Source organism: Pinus tabuliformis, chromosome 8 (assembly GCF_031772625.1).
Source record: "Pinus tabuliformis cultivar Carrire ecotype Pingquan chromosome 8, CPIR1, whole genome shotgun sequence".
Classification (NCBI taxonomy): Eukaryota; Viridiplantae; Streptophyta; class Pinopsida; order Pinales; family Pinaceae; genus Pinus; species Pinus tabuliformis.
In genome coordinates this window covers 153,031,510-153,056,993 of record NC_142294.1, presented here as the reverse complement: position 1 = coordinate 153,056,993, position 25,484 = coordinate 153,031,510, and the positions used below count along the sequence as shown (strand labels likewise).

At 36.5% G+C, this 25,484-nt stretch overlaps 2 pseudogenes; both read right to left on the bottom strand.

Annotated features, from left to right (window-relative positions):
* Positions 1–7,304: 7,304 nt before the first annotated feature.
* LOC149234585 (2-oxoglutarate-dependent dioxygenase 19-like) overlaps positions 7,305–25,484 on the bottom strand; it is a 55,071-nt pseudogene continuing 36,891 nt past the window's right edge.
* On the bottom strand, positions 18,409–21,475 carry LOC149234586 (putative cellulose synthase A catalytic subunit 1 [UDP-forming]; annotated as a pseudogene).

Below are 25,484 nucleotides of genomic sequence, written 5' to 3'. Positions count from 1 at the left end.
GCCTGCAAATAGATGTTCGTGCACAACCTCCAAAGGTTGAGTTATGCCTCGGTTATTAACACCAAGTTCTTCTTTCTCCTCGTGCCTCATCCTTGTAAGGAGCCTCATGTTTGTCCCCGTAATTTGGATCTCCAAATCTCCAATAGAACTCATACTATGTGAAGACGAAATCGAAAGGAAAACAACATGTTTTGCCTCTTCTTTCGTTTTGGAAAGAACTAATGAAGGTTTCTCATCATCTGTTGTTAGTGGTATGCTAGCTGTCTCGGCACATTCCCCAACTTCTTTCTTGACATACCCAAGTCCTGCTTGACGGGTTAATTCCTCTGTTTTGATAGGGTTGACGATGCCTTGGCCATTAACTCCCAAGCCTTTTCCTTCATACCCCATTTTCTTTAACACATCACGAAAATAAAAGGTCTTGGAAGTGTCCTTCGTCGCACCCGGACCTGAATCAAGTGGAATCAGAGCCACTGCATTCAGTGTTGTCAATAAAGGTGATGTACATAGTGGTGAAATCTATATCATACAAGGAAAATGACCTCACGCAGGAGTGGTGCCAAGAGATGTTCCACTACAAGAACTCTCAATCAAAAGACTCCTATCAGTATGACATAAGACTCATGCATGATGAGCATCCCGCCAACATGGCATAAAAGGGTTCTCAATGAAAAAACATGCATGACGACAACCAGAGTATCCCATCAACATGCAACAAGGGATCTCAACACATAACATGATGAATCATGACAGCAAGTACAACACATAGAAGATTCCGCATCACATCAAGCAAGGAATCATGAAAACATATAATAAACAAGATCCTGCATCAACATCAATCAAGGATATGTGAAGCACAATGCATAAAGAAGAAGTACATGAACACATCATATACCTCACAACCAAGGGCCATTTTTGAAGAACGAGATGTCAAAATGTTGAAGTTGTTCAGACCATCGATCTTAAGGCATTGATCGCATGACAAAAGACTGCTTGCACATGAATGTGGACATCTGCACTGGCACTGAGAAAAGTGGCTGGAAAATGAAATGAGAGAATGACAAATCTAAATGTACCATCAGATTTGTGGCGTTGAGTAGTGCAAAATTGACTGTCCAAAATCTGAATTCTAAAAAGTTAAGAATCTAGGGCTCAAGGAGTCTTTTAGATTCCCCGGGGATTCCTCAAAGATTCTGCTCCATGGGTGGACTAGAAATCTACAACTCAGATGGTGAATCTGATCTCGCCATTGCAATCTCTGCGGAAAACCATGAAAAACAACTATAAACTTGACTAAATTCTGACATGGCAAAATTTTACCCTCTTAGGAAAATTTCAAGGCTCATGGTTCCGCCCCTTGTTTTTGTAGCGATCACGGTTCCACATGCATTCTAAAAATGACCAAAAAATGCAGGACTCTGATGGAGAAACAGACAACGCCATTGCGTTCATGGTGACAAGAGGTGTTGAATCCATATAAAATTTGTCAAAATCTGACAAAGCAGAAATTTTTCCCTCCTACAAAATTCATGGTTCTTGCATTAAAAAATAATTAGTTCGCCTCGATTTGCATACCCACTCCTGATTCCTCCATCTCCGTTTCAAACTATATGCAATGGTAAAATTCTGGGTTATATTAACATTCACCGATGGAAATACTAATGTAATTGGTTGGTGTGATGGTAAAAATATGATTTGGTTGAGGAGGGGTCGGGGGATCAAACCCCGCCCCTCCATATATAACTTTTTAAAAACCAACTTGTATTCTAATCTGAGTGCCGGGTCCGCATTGGGTGACCTGCCCCCTTACCCTCCTCTGCAATCTCCATATATATGGCAAGCATTAACGTTTTCTTGGTTTCGTTTTGGTTTAAAAGGGGTGTGGGGTGGTTCGATCTATGCCCCAAGTGCTGGGCCATCGCCCGTTTCCTTAGCACAATCCCATTGAACCATAATATTAACCTTTTTTGTGTTTTTGTTAATATATAGTTTGGAATCATATTATATATATAATTTTTGTTTATTGCTTTTATATAGTTATATTAATAACTATATATTAAAATGAATTTTGTTACATGGTTATTTAATAGCCATTTTCCATATTTTAAAAATGATTTTTGTCTCTTATGTAGGTTTAGAAGACCAATGAAAGAACGCCAAGTGTCAATGTTTGATGGGCTACCATGTGGGTCCCACGTGCTTATTGGGATGACATGTGGCACACTGTGGGCCCTTCTTTTCCGCTGTGATATCAAACTTTGAAGAGCTCTATATTTCCCATATGAGCTTCGTTTGAAATCATCCACACCTCCGCAATCAGGACGACAAGATCTACCATCTAGTCCTGGGTCGAAGTCATTCTGAGCACATTGATTTTTGAGCATTCATAAGCCCTCTTTGTCCTGTGTGTTCTCTTTTATTCCATTCTCTTGTGAGTTCATTGAGAGTTGTGCTTGTGTAACTTCTTTCTACAAATCTGATTTTAATTTTAGGGGAAACATTCTATTGTTTGTCATCTGAACCTTTGCAATCAACTCTCTACTAGGAGGAATATCCAAAATTGTGCACACATCGTTTTTGAAGAAGACATTGTAGCTCTTTTGCATGAGTTGTCCAATGCTTATGAGGTTATGCTTCAAACCGGGGACAAAGTAAACATTTGAGATGTACTTCTTCTCCCCCTTCTTTGTTAGGATATTAACTCTACCTTTTCCCATGACAAAGACTTTACTATCAGTCCCTAAAGTCATTTCATATTTCACACTTTCATCTATATTGGAAAGCATTTCTATGTTTCCTGATATGTGGTTGCTACACCCCGAATCTAGATACCATATATCACTTTGTTTTTCTTGTGCTACATTACAAGCTAAAAATATGTTATCATGGTTTTGATTTTATTTTGTGAAATTTACACCTGGTTTGTTACTAAGGTCATATTGTTTCTTTCTACATTCATTTGCGTAATGACCATACTCCTTACAATAATGACATTGAACTTGAGATTTATCATACCTCTAACCTTGTGCTTGATTTTCGCTTGGGCTTTGACTTGGATTTTCATCACTGTCTCTTTAACTTGAGCTTGAACGGCTGCTTCTTCCACCTCTGTGTGGGCTTCTTCCTCTTCTTCCAGCATATGATCTTCCTCTACCTCCACCTTGACCAAATGATACTTTTGTCTTGAAGGCATGCTCCAATGATGAGCTTGTTTCTCTATTCCATTTATGTTCATGAGAAATCAGTGATACATTAAGCTCATCCACTGAGAATTGTGAGAGAGCCTTTGTCTCTTCTATGGCCACAACAATGGCATCAAACCTTACTGGCAAACTTATTAAAACTTTCTCAACTATTCTTGTTTCCTCAATTGTCTCACCATGAGACCTAATTTGAGTAACCATCCCACTTACATGTGTAAAAAATGAGTCTACATTCTTAGACTCTTTCATACAAAGTGTTTCAAAGTCTCTTTTCAACATTTGCAGCTTTGTTGTCTTGACTTTTGCCATGCCTTGGTAGGCTGTGTGGAGGGTGTCCCATGCTTGCCTGGATTTCGTTGTTGCTGCAACCTTTGGGAAAATACTTCCATGAATTGCTTGGAAAATATAGAACAAAGCTTTTGAATGCTTCTTCCTGTTGTCCCTTAACAAATCTCTTTTTGCTGGAGATAAGGCATTGTACGTTGCTGCATCTGTTGGTTCTTGAAAACAATACTCCACCAAATCCCAAATGTTTTGAGAAGAAAATAGGGCCTTCATTGTAATAGCCCAATAATCATAATTTTTTCCATTGAATTGAGGTATCTGAGTGAAGAAAAAAAAATTCTACCTCCTCTTAAATATGCTAAAAACAATCTTCCCTCAAAACAATTTTAACTGTTAGTAAAAACACTTGTTTTTACAGTAACAAAGTTTAACGCGCTCTGATAATTGAATTTACGTGGAGATGCAGAGGGGTGTGACTTTCGCGAAGATGATTTCGCGCAACTCAATTTCGCGGAGTCGGGGAGGTAGATTTCGCGCAGGCAGTTATACAGAGACTTAAAAATACAGTGTTCACTCACGACAAAAAAACGAGGCGATCTGGGATGGGTGACCTCCCGGGAAGTCCTTGTTACCGGGTGCAAGCCCTGGAAGTGATGATTGATGCTATGTGATTTATTTCACCTGTTTCAATCCCACTTCTTCACCCTTGTGAGCATCACCTGATGCAATAAGTACTAAGTGAACTATTAAAATCATGAGAAATTAGTCACTTACGACTACCTCTCATGGAAATGGTCATAGGTGAATGACTTACTTAACGCAGTTGTGTCCCAAAAATGATATATATAATACACTACGTAACCCCCTATACTTAGAACACAGTAAGTTTGGAGCGACACCTTAATAACATAGGATTGAATTCTAATACATGAAAAAAATACATTCACATGACATTGTTGCTCATTCACCAAGTAAAACCGAAACTTTACAGTGATGTACACTTAATAACACACAGTAAAACATAGTAAGTACTGTTTTTCACGCCGCTGCCAAAATTTGTTGCACCATTTTATCCTCAGAGACTCGCTCTCTTTCTTTCTTACTATCTTACTTGTAAAATTGTTTCTTACTATCTTACTTGCAAAATGACTTTTACCTGCTTCTTTATCTCAACATACAATTTTTACATTAATGCATCACAAAACAAATAATTAATTTGTTGATGTTGTTGAGTGTGATCAGAATCGCCCAAGTATTTGTGGAGTGTGGTCTATAGTCGTGGAATGAATGCTTGTCCATATCTATTTACCAAAATATAATAAATGCCTTAAATTCTTTGTTTGTGTTTCAGAATGGTTCGCAATGTATTTCTGTTAGGGCTTGAGTCCTTCCATCTTCAAACAGAAATGCAACCTGCAAAAATAATTCTCACAAATATGACCGCCCTTAGAGTGTTTCGCGCGGTAGTTGGGATTAATATCTCCAACACTGGCAAAAATTACTTTTGACAAATATGAGTGCTCTTAAGACGCGGTGATTGGGATTAATATCTCCTAACAGTTCTCCAGAGTCGCCCAAATATTTCACCCCCTTTATATAATCGTATTCATCAGTGTTCCGAGTGGAAAGCCGAAGAGTATGTTTAAGAGGGAGAGAAAAATGGTCCCCTGATCATATCATCTATGTGTGCAATAGATGTTGCTTGTCGTATGTTGAATAAATATCTATTGAGTTTATAACTGCCATTTTTATAGCCATTCTGGTCGCCATCGTTGTTCGCGTGGATTCCTGATCAATTTAAAAATTCCAGACTCACCTTGTGGTCACCATCGGTATTCATTTCAAAGAAAATATAATTAGCAATTACAGGGATACACAAATAAATGAAGGCATGACTACGTGTCGGAATGGCGAGCAGAATATATGTTGTTGACGAGGTGCTTCCCATGGATTCCCTTTTACAGCGATATGTTGTTGACGAGGTGCTTCCCATGGATTCCCTTTACTTCTAAGTATTTTTTTTTTTTTTTTTTTCATAAATTGATATGAAATTATAGTGCACTAAGTATGTTAACAAAAAAAATGGTAATTATGGCTGTTTTATAATGTTTTTAATGTAAATTAATTAAAGAATATTTTATAAAAAAAAATATTATTATTGTTTTACAATGTTTTTAGTTAGAACTAATTTGAAAATATTTTATTTTTATTTTAAGAGGAATATGTGTCAACTCCAATTTAAATGAAAATTGCAACTCATAAGAAAAAAATAAATTAAAATATTTCTACTTCAATAAATTTAATCTTTTTTTATTTAATATAACTAATATAACATTAACTAAAACACATGAAGAACCCTTTTAACTTATAAATTACATTAATATAAAATAACTAAACTTAATCACATAAAATTAAAAGAAAAAGCACCTAGAATAAATGAAAAAGAATTTAATTATTATTAGGAATGTTGCTCATTCGGGTGTCTTTCTCCTGTTCTGAAATTTAGATTTCTCTTCTTCAAGACACCTTCCATCTTACAACAATATAAGTCTTCCATTTTTATAGAGAAATTAGTATAACAAATTCTATTTCTATTGATTACTTGGAAGGAAATTGAATTTAAATTTGGAAGTATTCATTTTAGTTGCAAAGAATTGCAACTTTATAACACTACATAACCCATACAAAAAAATAAAGTAATATTTAACTTTATATTCATGGGAAAGAGATCAAATTTTAATAAAATTATATGACAAATATAAAAATTGAAAATATTATTTAATTTCATATTAATTAGAAAAAAAAATATCAAATTAAAAAGATTATAATAATAATCCAAATATAGATATAAATATATTTAAATTTCCCATTCTTTTACTTTATATCTATTCTTAACCGATATTATTTGACGGCTTGTCAATATTAATTAAAATATAAATGTAATTAATGTAATTATTTTTATCATTTCTTACTTTACTAACAATATTTATTCTCGTTTATTTTCTCTATTTTAGCTGCCAGGTAAAAAAATGTGAAAACCGCTTACTATTATTGTTATGAATGAACAAAAAGTTTAAATATATTTTTCACTTCCCTTGTAATTCAATTTTCATAATTTTTATTCAAGTCCATCCTGCATTTTTCTTTTCTTTTCCCATCAAAGTTAATGGCCATCCCATCCATGCCACAGGTTTGTGAACTATCTGAATTTTGTTACCATAGTGATACATTCTTTGTGATAACGAAGTTGAGGATTTAGGAGATTTTGTTACTAGATACATTCTTTGTGAGAATGAAGTTAAACATTTAGGAGTTAAATAGTAAGTATTCTAACGAAATAATTTAGGATTTTTGCTTTTAACATTTAATTATTTTTTTATTTTTTTAAAAAACTATAATATTTTATTATTTATATTACATTTTTTAATATAAATATAAATTCAATCATAAAAAAGCCGATTTTGAATCTGTATAGAGATTATGGCACATGACAAAGTATCATTATTAATATCATAAACATAAACAGAATAGATACACGAAACAGTGATGAGATATGCTTTCTCCTTATTGCTACCTACTTAAGGACAACACTCAAAAAGACGATAATGCTAAAGCAATATTACCTTCTAACATTTAAATTCAATATGACCTACTAACATTTGAATATGCACTAGGGATTCAACAAAGTCTACGAGATATTACAAGAAACTTTGTGGAACAAGACTTCACCATGGGAATAATATTCTAGACCTAGTTTAGACGAGAGGACATGACGAAATATAGAGTATGCAAGGTATACGCGGATTACTCGGTTGTTCATTTTGTTTCATCCTTCGTTATCTTCATTGATTCCATAATTCCTCTGCCTCTTAGTCTTGACCTTTGTTGACCTCTCAGATATTCTTCATACAACATCGATTTATACAGTGGTGGATGAGTTTCATCTATTAGTTGGGGAGCAGGAAATACTAAAGCATCCATGGAAGGCCCATTTAGTGCAGCAATTGAAATTCTTGTTCTCTTCTTGTTGACGATTGCTCTGTGCTCCATGCGGTTGTATCTCCCGTTGCTTACAATCTGTTGCTCAAAATAATAAAACCAAAAAAAAGGATGCTATTCAAATTTACAATCTGAAGTCACCATTATTGTAAAAATATTTAGAAGAGAACAAATGATTGTCACCTCCAGATGGTCACCGACGTTAACAACGAAGGCGTTGGGAGAGGGCTCAACAGCCACCCAATGCTCCTCATGCAGCATTTGCAGACCCTTCACACTACAACACAAAGGGGGGTTTTAAGACAGTATTTGGGTAAATTGTCTTAACTTGAGACAAAAGAAAATTTGTCTATTGTCTTTAAGCGGGGGTTTCAAATTAAATTGTTTTAAAATTAAATTGTCTTAAAATATTGTCTCTATAAAGACAATATATAACACAAGAATTTTTGTCTCTCTAGAGACAATTTCATTTTTGTCTCTCCAAAGACAATATCATTTTTATCTCTCTAAAGACAATAGTTAGAATTAAAGACATATTGATTGATTTATCCAATAACTGCTTGAATTGTGGGAGAACAGAGGCGGAGGACAAAGAGCTAGGGTTTCAAACTTTTGCAAGTGCTGAACTCTATGGAGGGGCGCAAAGGGGGGAGCTCCACTCCCTCCTACAAGCAAGCCATGGCCAGCCGAGGTAAAAAACCAATAGAGACTGTGAGAGATCCTTCAGGAGAAGGGATAAGGAACATGGAAAAGGAAAAGGATTCAACCAAAACAAGGGAGGATAATAGAACAAAAGAAAATGAGGAAGAAGACAAGAAATATGGAGAAAAAAATAAAGTGCAAAAGGGCCATGTAAACCCAACGCTGAGGTCACACCCAGAGTAGTTTTAAATGACACTGCTCTGTAGGCGCAGAGGAACCACATGAGGACCTATGTTATCATTTGTAAATTCATGGGATTATGGCCCACTAAAAAGGCACTACAAGCGTGGATTAAATACCACTGGAACCCAAAAGGAGGCATAGACCTACATCTTGGGTCAAAAGGTTTCTTCACCGTGGTCTTTACAAATATCGAGGACAAAGACAAGGTGTTTGAAGGAGAGCCCTACTTCTATGCAGCTGCAGGCCTCTACATGTGGCCGTGGATGATGAATTTTGTCCTGGAGCGAGAGACTTTCACTTCGGTCCCGGTCTGGGTAAGACTCTACTCCCTACCTCTTGATTAGTGGCAAACTAAATCGTTATCTTCCATAGGAAACAAATTAGGACATTTTGTTAAAGCTTCTTAGACCACCAAAAGGGGAAAATATACTTCCTTCGCACAAATATGTGTGGAGATGGATCTCTCCGGAGCTCTACCGGATGAGGTAATCTTGGAAGTTTTTTATGAAGAATGGGTGCAAATAGTGGATTATGAACATATTTCTTTCAGATGTCGTAAGTGCCATGAGCATGGACACCTATTTAGAGACTGCCCTCTCAGTAAAATAGAGAATAAAAGTAAAGCCACCACAGTGAAAGATACTAAAAACTTTCACAAAGTGGGATATCGAGGAAAAGGAGGCAAAAGGGGCCCAAAGCCACATCATACAGAAGGGAAATAGGCTAGTCTGAATAGGTTCCAAATACTCAAAGAAGAGGAAGAGATAATAAAGGAAAATCAGGTAATGGAGGATAGCCCATGGGAGAAGGAGAAAGAAGAAAATAGTGAACAAACACATGATCTTAATAAACAAAAAGAGACTACGCTGAGCGATGGAGAACTGGAAATGGACCAAGAAATGACCCAAAGTGAGATGGATATTGAGGATCATGAACTGCAGGATATTCTTGACAGAGAACACCTAGATCTTGAAGGGTTCTTGAAACAAGGGACCATTGGAGGGGTAGACTCACTACCTCAAGAAGAGTTCAATAGAGTACAACAACTATTCCTATGGAAAACGCGGGCTAAAGGGCTAGAAAGGCAAAGAAACAATGAAAGGTAGGGCAACGAAGGTGTGAAAACTATGAAAACCACACCAGAATTAGCTCCTAGAAACCCAGGAACGAAACGAGGCAAAAAAAAGTAGAATGAGTTATTGATGGAATGTGGAAAGCTAATGATAGATTCAGGTAAGAAGAAAGACCTAACTAGCTATTCCTTTACAAATCTTTCATAATGAAGTTCACATCTTGGAATATAAGAGGTCTAGGTAGTAAAAGGAAACAAAGATTACTTAGCAATAGAATGAAACAAGAAGCTCTAGATATGATCTTTATCGAAGAAACTAAATGTTCCATTCAAAAGATAGAAGAAATTCATAGCAAATGGCTCAATAAATTTGAGTTTCTAGAAGCAGATAATACAGTAGGAGGCATACTCACTCTTTGGAATCCCCAAAAGATTGGCATAATAGATGTCGAGGCATTTAGGAATTATTTATCAGTAGTTATTTAGCCTGTGGGAGATAGGGAGACTTATCTGGTCACGAATGTTTATGTCCCCCAAAGACTGGATGATAAACTCAAGTTTCTAGATTCTCTTGTGGAACAAAGAGATAGACATACGGGAGTACCATAGATCACGGGTGGGGACTTCAACATGATCAAATCACTTTCGAAAAAAAAATAGGGGAACTAGAACTTTAAGCAAAGGCTCTATAGCATTTCAAACTTTTATAGATAATATGAAGCTAGTTGACATTGATATGAGTAATGGCCTCTTTACATGGAACAATAAGAGAGGAGGAGAGTCTCAAGTAGCCTCAAAGCTAGATAGATTCATAATTTCAGAGGACCTTATGCTCACCGACAAGGAAATGATAGTGAGAATTCTCCCTTTGGAGGCTCGGACCATTGGCCTGTACAAATTGAGATACAGGGCATTGGTACCCCCAAGAACAGACCTTTTAGATTTGAGAATATATGGCTCACCCACCGAGATTTTATCAGCAATATAGCAAAATGGTGGATGGAATATCTGCATATTCAGGGTATAAGAATGTTTCTGCTACACAAAAGACTAAAATACATCAAGCTTAGACTCAAAGATTGGAACAAGAATGAATTTGGCAATATCTTTGAAGCAAAAAAACTGTTGAAGACAGAATGTAAGAACTCAATCAAGCCCTTATCATAGATGGCTTTGATAGAGTCATAAATGATCAAGTCACCATACATCATCAAGAATGGGAGAACTTATGTAAACAAGAGGAAATATTTTGGAGACAAAAATCTAGAGTCTAATGGCTAAAAGAAGGGGAACGAAACACCAGATTTTTCCATAGATCCACCATGGCGAACAGATCTCATAATAGAATCTCTTCGATCAAGGACAAGGGAGGTCATTTACTCAATTCCCATGAAGAGATAGAAACTGTGTTATTCCAACACCTTCAAGCTATAGAAAAGGAGACCATTTCAGACAGAGCTCATTTTATCAGGGATTTAACAAGGCATATACCTAGGCTAGTATCAAGAAAGGATAATTTAAATCTCAATAGGCCAGTGACTGAAGAGTAGGTTAGTGAGGTCATTGAAGAAATGTAGAATGGCAAAGCGCTAGGGCCTGATGGTTTCAATGTGGATTTCTATAAAGCTTTTTGGAACATTGTTAAACAAGATATTCTAAATGTAGTGGAGGATTCCAAGATGAATAGAACCATTTTGAAGGTGCTCAATACTTCATTCATCTCCTTGATCCCCAAACAAGATAATGCTTAGACTCCAGACAAGTTTAGACCCATAGCTTTTTGCAATGTGGTGTACAATATAATTTCCAAAGTTGTTGCCAATAGACTCAAACCCCTTTTTCCTAGTCTAGTTTTTGTGGAGCAATCGGGTTATGTGGTGGGTAGACAAATTCTCAATAACATCATTCAAGCGCATGTGGTGGTGCATTCATTGTCAAGAAATAGGAAGGCGAGAATGATTATACAATTGGACCTTGCCAAAGCTTATGATAAGTTGAATTGGACCTATATCAAGAAGGTCCTTCTAGCCTTTGGATTTGATCATAACTGGGTAAGATGGGTTATGGCACTGGTAACTTTTTCTAGCTTTTCAATTCTGGTTAATGGTTTTCCTTCCAAGATTTTCACTCCTTCAAGAGGCCTCAGGCAAGGAGATCCACTCTCTCCCTTTCTCTTTACCCTCATGATGGAAGGACTTGGTCAGTCTATCAAGCATGTGAAAGAAGTTGGTAACATCAAGGGTCTCCAACTTTCTGAGACTGGACAGTCTTTGACCCATCAACAATTTGTTGATGACACTATGCTGCAAGGTATCCCCATGGTCAAAGAAGCTCTTGCTTATAAACAAATCTTGTATGAGTTTTCCATGGCTACAGGTATGGAGGTAAATCTCCCCAAATCTAAGATTTTTTCTTTAATACTAATATTGCTATTCAGAGAAATATCTCTAGAATTCTGGGCTTTCAAATGGATGTCCTTCCTTCCAAGTACCTAAGAGTTCTTCTAATTGATAAACCTTTGCACAAGAGCATTTGGGAGCTGGTGATTAATAAGATGCAGGATAAAATTAGGAAATGGACTATTAGATCTTTAAACTTGGCAGGCCGGTCGGTGCTTACAAAAGCTATTCTGCAATCAATCCCCATCTTCATGCTTTCAACCCTTCCAGCTCCAAAAGGAGTTTTACAACAATTTGGAACCATTCAAAGAGACTTTCTTTGGGGTAAGGCGGAGGAGAGAAAGAAATGGGCCTTGGTAACCTGGGATAAGATTTACAAACCTAAAATCCATGGAGGTCTTGGATTGGATGATCCAGAAGTACTTAGCAAAGTTTTAGGGGCAAAATTATGGTGGCGTTGGGTAAAAGATCCAAAGGCTCAATGGGCTAGTATTTGGAAAGAAAAATACGCCAGCACTTGGCAAGATAATGATCACATAAGGATGACAAGCATCATAAAAGGCTCCTACATCTGGAATAAGGCCTGAGAGAATAGAGGCGTAGTGAAAAATAGCTTCTAGGAAATCAGAGAAGGAGATATTGCTTTGTTTTGGGAGGATAAATGGCAATAAGAAACTACACTATTAAGAGACGACTTTCTGGACTTCAAGAAAGAAATTGATATCAAAGGGTTTCTCAAGGTAAAAGATTTTTGGGATCAAAACAATAGTGAAGGAAAATGGAGAACCTAGAAGAAATTATATAGAATACAGGAATGATAACCCCTTGAAAGCAAAAGCAGATGCACCACTGACAATGTTGGACCAGAGGAAGATTCTTGTTTCAGAGGGGCATGACCAACATAGATGGGGCAACAATAATGAAGGTACCTTCAATCTTAAGGAGGAAAAGAGCATAATCCTTGAGCTGGACTCCAATGTACTAGACAAGGTTTGGCATAACCTATGGAGGCATCAAGGTTGGATGAAAATTAAACTCTTCATGTGACTGGTACATCATAAGAAAATTATGACTTGGGAAAACATTCAGAAGAGGGGTGTTCTGGGACCTTCTAGATGCTAGCTCCGTGAAGCCCAAGAGGAAACAATGGAGCACCTTCTCAATAACTGCATTTTCACCTCTAGGTTGTGGAATACTTTTACCACAATTTTCCAGCAGACAAACAGGCACAAAGGAAGCATTATCAATACCCTAAATAACTGGAGACGAAACTTCTATGATTATGAATTTCTTCGCTCCGATTGGGCTTTAAATCCAAGCTTCATCATTTGGAATGTCTAGAAAGAAAGGAACAACATAATTCTTAAAAATGAAAAAAGTTCCTCCCAACGCATTATTGAGCAGATCTTAAGACAGCTTAAGGAGACAATTGGTACTATAGTGTGAAATTCCTCAGAGAATCCACCTTTAGCAAATGAAATGAAGATATTCCTTCAGTTGGGTATGTAGGGGCTTATACCATAGGGATTGGACATGAAGGTAATAAATCTAAACAACAAGCCAGATTACTGGCATCCTCCCCCTCAGGGATTTCTGAAATACAACATTGATGGGGCCTCAAAAGTCAACCCAGGTATTACTGGTTTTGGAGGGGTGTTATGGGATGAAAATGGCTGTATCCTTTTTATTTTCCACTGCCATTTGGGAAGAGCTACAAACAATATGGCAGAATTAATGGCACTTGAGCAACGTTTAGATTTCCTGAAGCAGGATAATCTCGAAAATATTATAATTGTAGCTGATTCTGAGTTGATCATTAGCTCAGTCAAGAGAATCTGTTGTGCCACAGAGTCAGAAAAAGTCTCAAGACATTGGAGGCTGCTTCAGGTCTTTCAAAGGATCCAGTTTCACCTCCTATGCTTATGTATCGTGAGTTTTATTCATGTGCGAAGGACAGAAAATAAATTGGCGGACATTCTGGCCAATCAAGGGGTGTTCTACACCAAAAGCAGGGTTAAGTTGAGTTGGAATGAGATGCCTCATAACGGATTAAGGGAGCAGTGCCTCGATCAGGCAGATGAGGACAAAAAGGTGTTTCGAAACAAAGCCACAGAGACGGGTTCTAGTTGATTTGGATTCATTATGAAGTTCTTTTCAGAAGTAAGGTCTTTTTTGGGATGTAGGTCTTTGTCTGCCTCCTTAACCCAGGTAAACAAAAACCAGAAGTCTCACGTGGGCTGATGGAAGGAGGGATCTTCATCTTCCTTTGGCCCATGAGCTCGAGGAATTGGGAAGGTACGTGGGGATGGAGTCCAGGCTTTCTCAACAGACTCAAACCTCCATCCTTACTTCCTGTGGTGGCTTTAGCGCCCTCGGGGTGGTTTCCGGTTTTTCGCATGCCCTTCAAGCGAGAAGCGGTTTTCGCAGTCAGGAGCAATTCCACTCACCACACAAGACGTTGCCAAGGGTGGGGGGGAACTACTGCCCTCATCGCATGGTAATTCTCGGTTCTTTTGGCTCGGGTGATATGATCCTCAGCCGTTGGATCAAGTGAGGAAGATCCACGGCCAAGAATGAGCGTGCATGTTGGTGTGTCTGAAATAGAGGTTATGTTTTTTGATGATTGCTCGACCTGACTAGGATCGCGCCCAAATGGTGGATTTCGGGCGGTAAAAGTGATCAGAGGTTATGTCAAAAATGGACCCGATATGATTATAAATTATGGTCTATTGGGTTCATCAGGTCTGATTTGTTTGTTAAACAGTGTGCTTGTTGGCCTCCCGATATGATTTTCATTCGCTAGTTCTGTGGCATAGGATCCAACAGTCAGTTTTGGACTGCTCATTTGGTTTGGTGGGCCCGCAGCCCTGGGTTTGTTTTGTCGTCTTGGGACCATGGTCGGGGGTTGGCCTGTCATTTTGGTGGGCCTTACCACCTTGGTTGCCTTTGTATACTATTTCTCTTTTTTAATTGAATAGAAGGATCCGCTCTTGCCTTAGAAAAAATAATAATTAAAGACATATTGTCTTTAAAAAGACAGCGCTTGTGATCTTAACTATTGTCTCTCGAGAGACAATAAAAAATTACATACAAAGATAATAAATGATCACTTTTGTCTCTTTAGAGACAATATAAAATAATGAATCTAGAAAAATATCTCACCATTGAAATAAACCAATATTAAAAGTATTTAATTAAAAATAAACTACAATATCATTGATTAATTCATATTAGGACACAGTGAAATCAAACCACCAACCTCCTGCTTATAAAGCAGGTGCTCTACCATTGAGCTAGAACCCTTTAAAGAATTATGTGATAATTATGGTGTTCCTTGAAATTGCATATATAGGCATTGATTTTAAAACTAGTAGTTGCACCAAGAAGTGCAAAGGAATGCAAATAAAAGTGGGAATGTGAAATTTCATATATAGGCATTGATTTTAAAACTCGCAATTGCACTGAGAGGTGCAAAGGAACACAAATAGAAGTGAAAATGTGGAAGCCAACAAGCAAGTGAAATATATGGAAAGTGAAATTACATAAAATTCAAAGACACCATAACGATCCATTTTACCCCACCTTGCTTGCCCAGTAAAGTTTTGGAGTACCTATTCCAACATTTTATAGGCTACTTGAAAAGAAAAAAAGAAAAAGACACAGAAGCCACTGTGACCTAGAAATTTATCAACAATTGCAATCTTCTTGGAAGGCAATAGGTCAATATTACTCCAAGCTTGAACTTTTCTTTTTTAAAGCTTGGCTATTATCCATCTCCAACAACCAAACGCTGAAAAACTACAACTGAAACACTATTCACTGAAGGACTTGCCCAAATAAGAAATAGTCTCCCCAAGATTTATAAGCTTTCATTTATGATTCAACAAAGTAGGGGATTCATCTTGGCCAAAACAAAACCTTTATTTTTCCATTCTAACAACTACTCTTACTTCTTTTGCAAAATATCCAAGTAAAAAATAATAACTTCCATAAACTGTTGAATCAATGAATGTGTTAAATTTGAGCCATATGCAAAGTGGAAATTTGGGTATATTACAATACATATCCTAAAATTTGATATCATATGGATAACTTACGTAAGGGAAATAATGAAAATATTTTACAAGTGATGTTTCTGACGCTGAATGTCAATTCTCCAACACCTTTATTAGAGGTAATAATACTTCGATATTTTCTCCAAAGAATATCTAAAATTCAAATAATGAGGTGGAGATTGAAAGTTACCTTTAAACTTGCATTCATCACTCATTCTAGCGACTAAAATGGTCTATATATCAATGCATGTTTTGTACATAGTAAAAGTGGCCAGCTTTTAGGAGCTCTTTTTGGTGGACAAATTCTTGAACTAGCCCAGTGATCTTACAAGGGTGTGAAGGGCTTGACCTAACACTCAATCCATTCCCTGCATTCCATCAACATCTAGGACCATTTTGTGATCTTTCTTCAAGCAAGTATCCAATCTTGCAAAATCTAAATACCTTCCTAAGATTGTATCTAGATACAACAAATCTTGTTGCTCTTTGCTTTTGTGTTCGACAAAGAGAAGCAAAGAAACAAAATTTAGAAAAAACTATATTCTATAATGGTAATTGTGTCCTCCATCTCCAGGTAACAAGATACTACAAATAAAAGAGAATAGTGGGGCATGAAACTAGATCACAATAGTGCTTGCCAACACCAAGGCTGGCACTACCAAGCAAATACAAGTTTACATTACCCGTGTCTTCTCAGAAAGACTGGTTGGGCTTTGGGGATGCTAATAGAGGTCTCTAACAACATCTCACTAGACAGAATCTAGATGCAACAATCATGCACAAAACAAGTAAAACAAAATAGTTCAACATGCTCAAACTTATATGTATTACTGGTAGTGAAGCAACATCTCAATTTAAACATACCATCCCTTTAACAAGCTCCATTTGACCCCTCCTGAACGTATTCTCCAATAGCCACTGCAGGTTCACAAAAGAAATGAAGATACCATAAGGGAGAAAATATATTGCTCCTCACCAAATCATTAACACACAAGCTAAAATCAACAATACAATTTTGCATAATTAACTTCTTGTATTCTTCTGAAGTGAACACCATTCAATTAGATATTTTTACCTCAATGAAAAATACATGAACCCACTGGCCATCAGTGGTCCTCTACCACTCAAACCACCACATAGATCACAATTCATACAAAAACCAGGCATACCACGGCTAGCTACATTTGGATGCCTCATGCCTTGGAGTTGGTATTTCCAGTTTAAAGCTTCACATGGCTGACAATACCATCCTCCAAAAGAATTCCTTAAAATACCATAGTAATATTGGTGAACTGCTACCTGCAATATAATGTTGACATGAAAATTTTAAGATACCCACTATAATCCAATGTAACAATACTGCAGTAAATAGAGAGATTAAAAAAAATAGAGGAAGGAATAGCTAGATTACCTAGTAGTAATTGTAAACACAAATCATGTTTGATCGAGTAGATTCTGGAAATCTAGAAATATCGCACAAAACAAATTCTTCTCTTGGTGAGATAGATGACACCTGGTAACAATCAAAATGCCTTTCCAATGGAACTTTTGCAACAAGGGGCCAGAACATTGTCTCTTTAGCCCACAACATTGTCTGAGAAGAAGAGCTTGGGCATCCAGTAGTAATGTTCTCTTTATACAATCAGAGAAATCTTACATGACAGCTAAATGTATGAAGATGAAGAATCGTGTGCTAAGAAAGTTCTCTGATAAAAAATTTTAATAGAGTTAAAACTGCCATTCACTGAAATTTAAATAGAAGCCTAGAACAAAGACTTGTAAAAAAAATCTCAAATTTAGATGATTCAGGGTTAGGTCAAAACACGCATCTTATTTAAAGAACTGCAGAACTAACATTTTGGATGCAATGGAGACATCAAATATAGGGTCAATGATTTCTAAACATAGTTATTAATTTATGAAACAAATGAACAATGTATATTTACAATTTTCCTAGGCATTTATAATTTCATTTTACGAAATGAACAAACAACATACACTTACCATTTCCATAGGCACTTGTGTATGCCTCAAATCTTAGTAACTACCACTGCTCCTACATGACACAATTATTTAATATTGGCCACTTCACATTTAAAAAAATATGATATACAATTAAGAAATGCCATAATTTTGTCCATGACAAGAATGTTACTTAGAAATGAATAAATATTTTGTAAATTACATTCTTCAATATCAAACCATATAATCCATTGCCCACTATTTTGTGGCATTAGATTAGTTCTGGGACAGGCATCACTTCAAGTAAACCTTAGCGATCTTAGTTGGAACATAGAACTAACTACACCATACAATCTTAACTATCAATCAAAGACAAAGTACAAGGTTTAGTCCCTATGCTGGAACTAGCTAGAAAGAAATATGCTTAAAGCCTCTCCCTCTCGAATATTATTATCTATAGATGATACAAACGAATTTGAGATATTCTTGGCCCTCGGATGTGTTTTTAGTTCCTCCTTATTTGCTGCTAACGAACACTAACAATGGTTTTAGCAATTTACACCACATTGTTGTGTGTTTGATGATGATCTTGTGTTTGTTGTGAAAGGATCTATCCTCACCCAAAGCAGGGAGAATATGGACGCAAGAAGAATTTACCAAACAATAAGTATTGTCAGTGTCTGGTTCTGGTGACCCATTAATCCCTTGAGGAATGGATAAAGATGAACAATCACCCATAGAGAGAAAAACAATTTTCCAAACAATGGACCCCAAGATTGATAACCACTATTAATAGCTTGGGAAACACCTGCTACTACACCAACAAGATTTACCACAAGAAAAGTAGTTGGAGGGATGAGAAGACTGGTCCACTTAAAAACATAAATCTCAGCAAATTCACCATCTTCATCTGAAGACTTTGATGTGACAGTAAAGTTTGTGTCAATCCCCACTAGAACTTTCAGTAACCCTTGAAAGACGACAAACATATGTGCTCATACACCTCCAATAACCCAAAATTTCTCATTCCTCCACCATTCATTGATTCCAACTGTACTCCAATGTAGCTCTAGAATAGAAGTTGTAAAAATGGAAATAAATTATAATATGAGGAACGTTGCTAATCTACAGATCAAATTAAATATAAAAATTAGGGGAAAAATGTGAAGCATTGTATGAGAACAAAATCCAAAAAAAATCTAAAAGACAGGTTGCATTAGAGGTGAGTAAAGCTTGACAAGATTAAGGTTAGTAAGGGTTGACAATCTTACCTCAGGAATGATAAACTTCCTTGTAAGAAGACAAACAGCTGGCAAGGTACAATATGCAACCAGTGGGAGGGATGTGAGAGGATAAACTATGGTATTGATGTATGTCAGCCTCTGCAATTGGTGTAGCCATACCAAATTGGACAATGCCTGCTCAGTAAAATTTCAACAGAACCAAGGGCCCATCGGAGCACTTGATTCAAATGATCTGAAAGATTGATTGGTGCAGATCCCTTGAATGTAGGATGTGCAGGCATGCAGTATATTGAAATCCAGTGTCGAGCATGCATTTTAAACCCAGTCAAAATATCTTCTGTGATAGAACCATAAATCCACCCAATCTGCACAAAATATGTGAACCCACTCATATTAGATCTTTGCTTCAAGAACAGTTGCCTGGTGCTTGGTTTCCTAAACAAAATGTTGCCTTATTCTGAAGAGAATTTATGCACATTTAGGAAAAATGTTTATACAACTTCACTATAGAAAAAACTAATTCAATGAACTAAAAAAATCCACAACATCATCAAATAGATGTAGATCCACCTCTACTCATACCTCTTTTCCCCATTCTGACTTTGTCTTCATATCCACAGTTGATAACATGAATGGCTTCTTTCAATAAAGAAGCAAGATTCGCAGATTGTGGAAGACCACCATTTTCCATGAGGGTAGATTGAATAAACACTAGTGATTGACCAAATCTTTTCTATAAGCTCCTTTGGGACATGAGCAATGATTTCTCATCATCAAATCCTGCAATACGCAATTTCATAGAAGGGTGAGGGTGAACAATGTTTAAGGGTAAATGAGTTGTCAAAAAATACAAATCACTAGTTTGGACATGGACTCACCTTCAACACCCTCTTCTATGTCTTCCAAACTAAATATGGGTATAGTAGATTTAGTTCGCTTGGTTCTCTTCTTATCGTCATCATACCTTTTGTTTGATTTTTTGTTCTTCTTTCTAGATCCCCAGCAACATCTCAGAAAACATGTTGTTTCAAGATCCTTCTCAGTGAGAATAGGATCATAACCATAGAGTGCTTGTCTATTAAAACAACACCCTGTACCCACATAAACAGGCCCTTGGATACCATCAAAACCTCTCAAGGTGATCTGCAAAGATTTCAGAATTAATATGACAGGTTGAAATTATATGAAAATTTCATAATTGAATATAAGAAAACATTTTGGGTGTTGATCAATGCTTACATCAAAGAACATAGTGTTATGATTAGCATATCGATCGTGTTGATCTCTGAGAAAACTGTACATAGCAAGTTTTCTTCCTAAGAACTGGATCCATTAGAAAACATATTGCCTCATGAATAGATTTGTTGTTGTTTATATAATTATCACAATCAAGGTTCAACCCAAAGAGGCCATTTGTGAGGACAACAGACACTCAGACCTAAGTGGAGCAATGGATAACAATCATCAGCATCAGCATAATAATTAATGAATTTCATATGAGGAAATCAGTAGAAAAAGAGAGATGTGTACATAGCTAGGAATATACCAATGCATTCATTGCATCGGCTTTCTTGTGGTGTTGGAAACTAGGCCTCTTTTCATGGGATACATAAAATAACCATGGAAATTCATTGCCAAAATTGTCAACTCCCCCTGATTCAGTCACTAATGGCGGCTACAAAGAATTTTCAAATGGTGTGCCAGTAACAACCTTATCATTATCTTCTGTAAGCTCACGATTTGTCAATGGAGTACTACATTTTGGTCCAAATAATGTGTACAAGAAAGGAGATATATCATGGCCCTCAGTATGTCCAAGCATCTTCAGTGGTGTGTCCAAGGATTCCATCCTCTGTTCCAGTGCAGGTGATGACAAATTCTATGAAACAAATTGTTTACTTATCTCCTGAAAAGAAAAAATGAAAAAATGTCATACATACAGTGCACCAACTGTGTACTATGTTCCTTAAGATGAATCTGATAAAGAAGATGGAAAAATATGAAGTTCATACATAATTTAGCTTACCTTTTCAGAATCCTTTGTTGTTGTTTCATTTTCTTTGTGTAGATTCTATACCTTCCATAAACTAAGTTGTCCCACCAGCTCAACACTACTCTCCTTCAATGAATTGTGCATAGCCTCATCACTTCCTATAGATTGCCTTGGCCTGTAAACAGAAATGGTATCTCTGGTTTTCTCTGTGCTTCCATTACATTTTGAATTCATTGGCCTTTTGGAAGGTGTAGCATGGAATGACTCTGGCATTTGTCCTTGTAAGTCCAATTGCAAATTTTGTAATCTATTGCTCAAAGTCAGTATTCTGTCTACAAGTTTGGTGCTTTTTGAATCCCCTTTACTAGGAACATTCATATCATCCAAAATAGTAGAACCCTCCGCTACTTCTCCAGATTTTATAGGATTTTATGGGAGGAGAATAATTTCAGAATTCTCTGTCCCATCCAAAACTGTAGCATCCTTCTCCATGATAGACACATGGTCTCCAAGTGGGACATGCAGTGACAAATATTAAGTCTCTGATGTCACATCATTTCCTATAAGCTCAAGATTTTTCACTAGGGTATCATTTTTTGGTCCCTCGACATGTTCAAGCCTCTTCAATGGCTTATCCAAGGAAATTTGTTGATTGCACACATCCTTGTCTTCTAGAAGAGATTCATTCATACTTAAACAAGAGGATATATTGTAACTTTTTCTAAGTTCCTGAACTTTTGGATGGAATACTGGAGTCCGAGCGAAATCAGGTGCTTAAACAAGGAGATATGTTATATCCCTCCATAACCTTAGGGATCCTCAATGGAGTATCCAATTGGGAAGGTTCCTTCTTGCTCGCCACAATCTGTATATTTTCTCCAACTTTGAAATTTTGGGTCTCTCTAGCTTCTTGGCCATTGTTTCCCTTAATTTTGGTAGGGTCAATGAATCACTTATGTTTTTCGTTGTTGTCCATATCAAACAATTGTTCTCTAATTGGACTTGCATCAGTTATGTCATCAACAATAAAAATGCTTTCCTGGCATGCTCTATATTCAACTTCATTCTTTTCCACATCTATATTATATCCCTCTATAACCTCAGGGGTCTTCAAAGGATTATCCAATTGGTAAAGTTCCTACTTGCATGCAGCTTCTGTAACAATCTCTGAGATATTTTCTAGAAGAGAATCAGATATACCTCAACAAAATAAGATATTTTCTGGAAGAGAATCAGATATACCTCAACAAAATAATGCATCATTACTCTCCATAATCTTGGGCTTATCTAATGGATCAGTAATGTCCAATCCAAAAAAAGAATTCAAGCAAGGAGATATATCAAGGCCTTTTATAAGTATAGGCATCTTCAATGGAGTATCCATGTTAGAAGGTTCTTGGTTGCTGGCCACTGTGTCTACTTTCACAAGCTGTATATTTTGTCCAACTTTGAATTCTTGTGTCTCTTCAACTTCGTTCTGTATAGATTTTTCTTCAGGGTCATGCTCTTTTCCCTCAATTTTGACAGGGGCAATGAATCCCTCATGTTTTTCATGGTTGTCCATGTCACACAATTTTTCTTCAATTTGACTTGCATCAATTATGCCATCAACAATACTAATGATTTCCTTATATGCTTCATCTTCAACTTCATTTTTTTCCATAGCTACATTGTAAGATCCATGTTCCACTTGATCACCATCTGTTAAGGGAATGTGAACATTCTTGGTGATCTACTCAACTACATCTTCCTCCTTTTGAGGAGTTGAACCATACAACTCATTGATGTTATAAAACTCATTTCCATTATCTGAAAAGTTTCCTTGATGCACTTCATCCTCTGAAGCTTGAATGTTCTCATATGTTACTTGAAGTTCATTGGACATATCTACCTATTCAAGATTTTTCACTTTCATCCAAACTGCATTAGGAGAGCCATCATTTTGCTTGTGAAAGATGGTTTCTTCAACATCCTGAGTTTCATCCATTAAAGCAAGTTCATAATGCTCCTCTCTTTTATATATAGAGTCACGAAATCCTTCTCTAGTTTTGGAATAACTCGATTTATCTTCTTGAGCTTCACCATTAACTAGTGAGATGTGAATTTTTTGAACATCATTTAGAACTCAAATCTCCTCTTCAATGCATTCCCCAGGCTCTTGACCTTCACTATATGATGCCAGCTATGACATATTTTCTAGAGACAAAGCCTTTGGCAGGAGTTCGAATTGGTGAGCACCATTCAAATTGTCTGCATCAAATTGAAGCTTATTTTTTAATTCTAGAGTGTTGCCACAATCCATTGGTTCAACTTCATAAGCTTCATTCTCATAATCTGTTTGTTGTCATCTTCCTCCTTTTGAGTACCATTGAACTCATCCAGTCCAAAACACACTATGCTTTTGTTTGAAAAATAAGACTTGATTTCATGAGCTTCATCCTTCACAGCCTCTCGAGCTTCCTCATTGTAGTTCTTAGGAGATACAGTTTTTAGAGCATTTTGTTTCACTCATGGAAAACTGTTCAATTTGCTCTTCGTTTTCAACTACAGAGACTTGATATCCTTCATTGGTTTTTGAATCATTCCATTCATCCTCTAAACCTTCATCATTAACAAGTGATATGGGATTTTCCTGAAGATACTCTTTACTGCATTCTTCATCAGCTTGAGCTTCACTATTTGAAGTCTATTGCACTGGACCTTCTAGAACTTGATCCTCTACTAACAAATTACCTTTTTTCTTACCTCCAATTGAATCTACAATCTGCTCTTCATCGACAGTTTCTTCAGCAATTTCCAAATCATGTGATTCATCTTCATTATTTATGTCTCCTCGTAGTGGACTATTTTTCAAATCTACTTTTGAAATTAGAATATTCTCGTCCATGTCACAGTGCCCAAGCTCTGGCTTTCTGGATGCAGTACTATATTCCAGTCCAAACAAAGTGACTAAATAAGGAGATATATTATATCCGTCAGTAACCGCAGGGGTCTTCAATAGAGTATTTAACTGGGGAATTTCCTGCTTACAGGCCTCTTTTGTAAGACTCTCTATGAGTTTGTCTAGTACAGAATCATCCATTCCTTAACAAAGAAACATGTCATTAGTGTCCATAGGTTTGGGCTTGTTTAAAAGAGTACCAGAGTCATTACATCAGAGGGAACAACACATCAGTACTATCATTACTGAGACAATCCATCTTTTATCTGGAACAAAATCATACATACCTTGATGAGGGAACACATTGTTATAGTCTACAAAATCGATTGAAATGTTTTCTTTTGTTTCAAGAATAGAATCAATTATACCTAAACAAGGGAACATATCATTATTATCTGGAAGCTTGGCTCATTTAATTTGTTCTAGAATTATTGCAGCAGATCATTAGTGGCTGGGTTGTGTTTCATGGAGTAAAAACACTTATAAATGTGGAGAAAACACATCATTACTATAAATACAGAGGAAACCCATATTTTTTCTTGAAGAATAATACCTAAACAAGGGAACAAATTAGTATTGTCTTAAGAATTGATTTTATTTTGAGTAGTCTCCTCAGTTGTGACTGCTTTTTCAAGAACCGATTCATCCATACCTGAACAACGAACACATCCTTATTGTCGGTAAGGTTGGCCTTGTTTAATGGAGTGTCAAAATCATTATAGCAAAGGGAACACATCATTAATATTAATACTAGGGGAACTATAATAGAGTCAAGGCATACCCGAACTAGTGAACACATCAATACTGCCTTCAAAACTGTTTGAAGAATCAACAATCTCCTGAGCCGTGTCTAGTTCTGTTTCTTTATAATTACATGGAAAATTTAATTTTTGCTTTGAAGTATCGCTCTCTATTTGTGTGTAGACATGAATCCCATCAATCTTGTAATGAGATGACTCACTTTCATGCTGGGAAACACTAGGCATTGGCTCATACATACTACAGACACTGTCCACTTTTGAACCATACAATTCATCAAGGCCATAAAACTATTTGTCATTGTCTGGACTCTGAATAATGAAATTTGACTTCATGAACTTCATCCTCAATATCTAAGTTATGAGGTTGCAGACCAACATCTGAAACTTGAATATTATCATAAGCTTCTTGAGGTTCATCATATGATGAATGAATTAGTTGATGATCTCCAAATTTCAAAGAAACTGCATCAGACAACATGAGACAACCATCATTTTGGCTACTATTATAATTCTTATGTCATTTTTTTTCTTCATCATCGTGAGTTTCACTTTTGTAAACCTGTTCAATTTGCTCTTCTTTTTCAACTACATGATCTTGATATCTTTCAATTGCTTCTAAATTCTTAAACACATACTCGTGAGTTTCATTATTAACAAGTGAGATGAGATTTTCCTGAACAGAAGT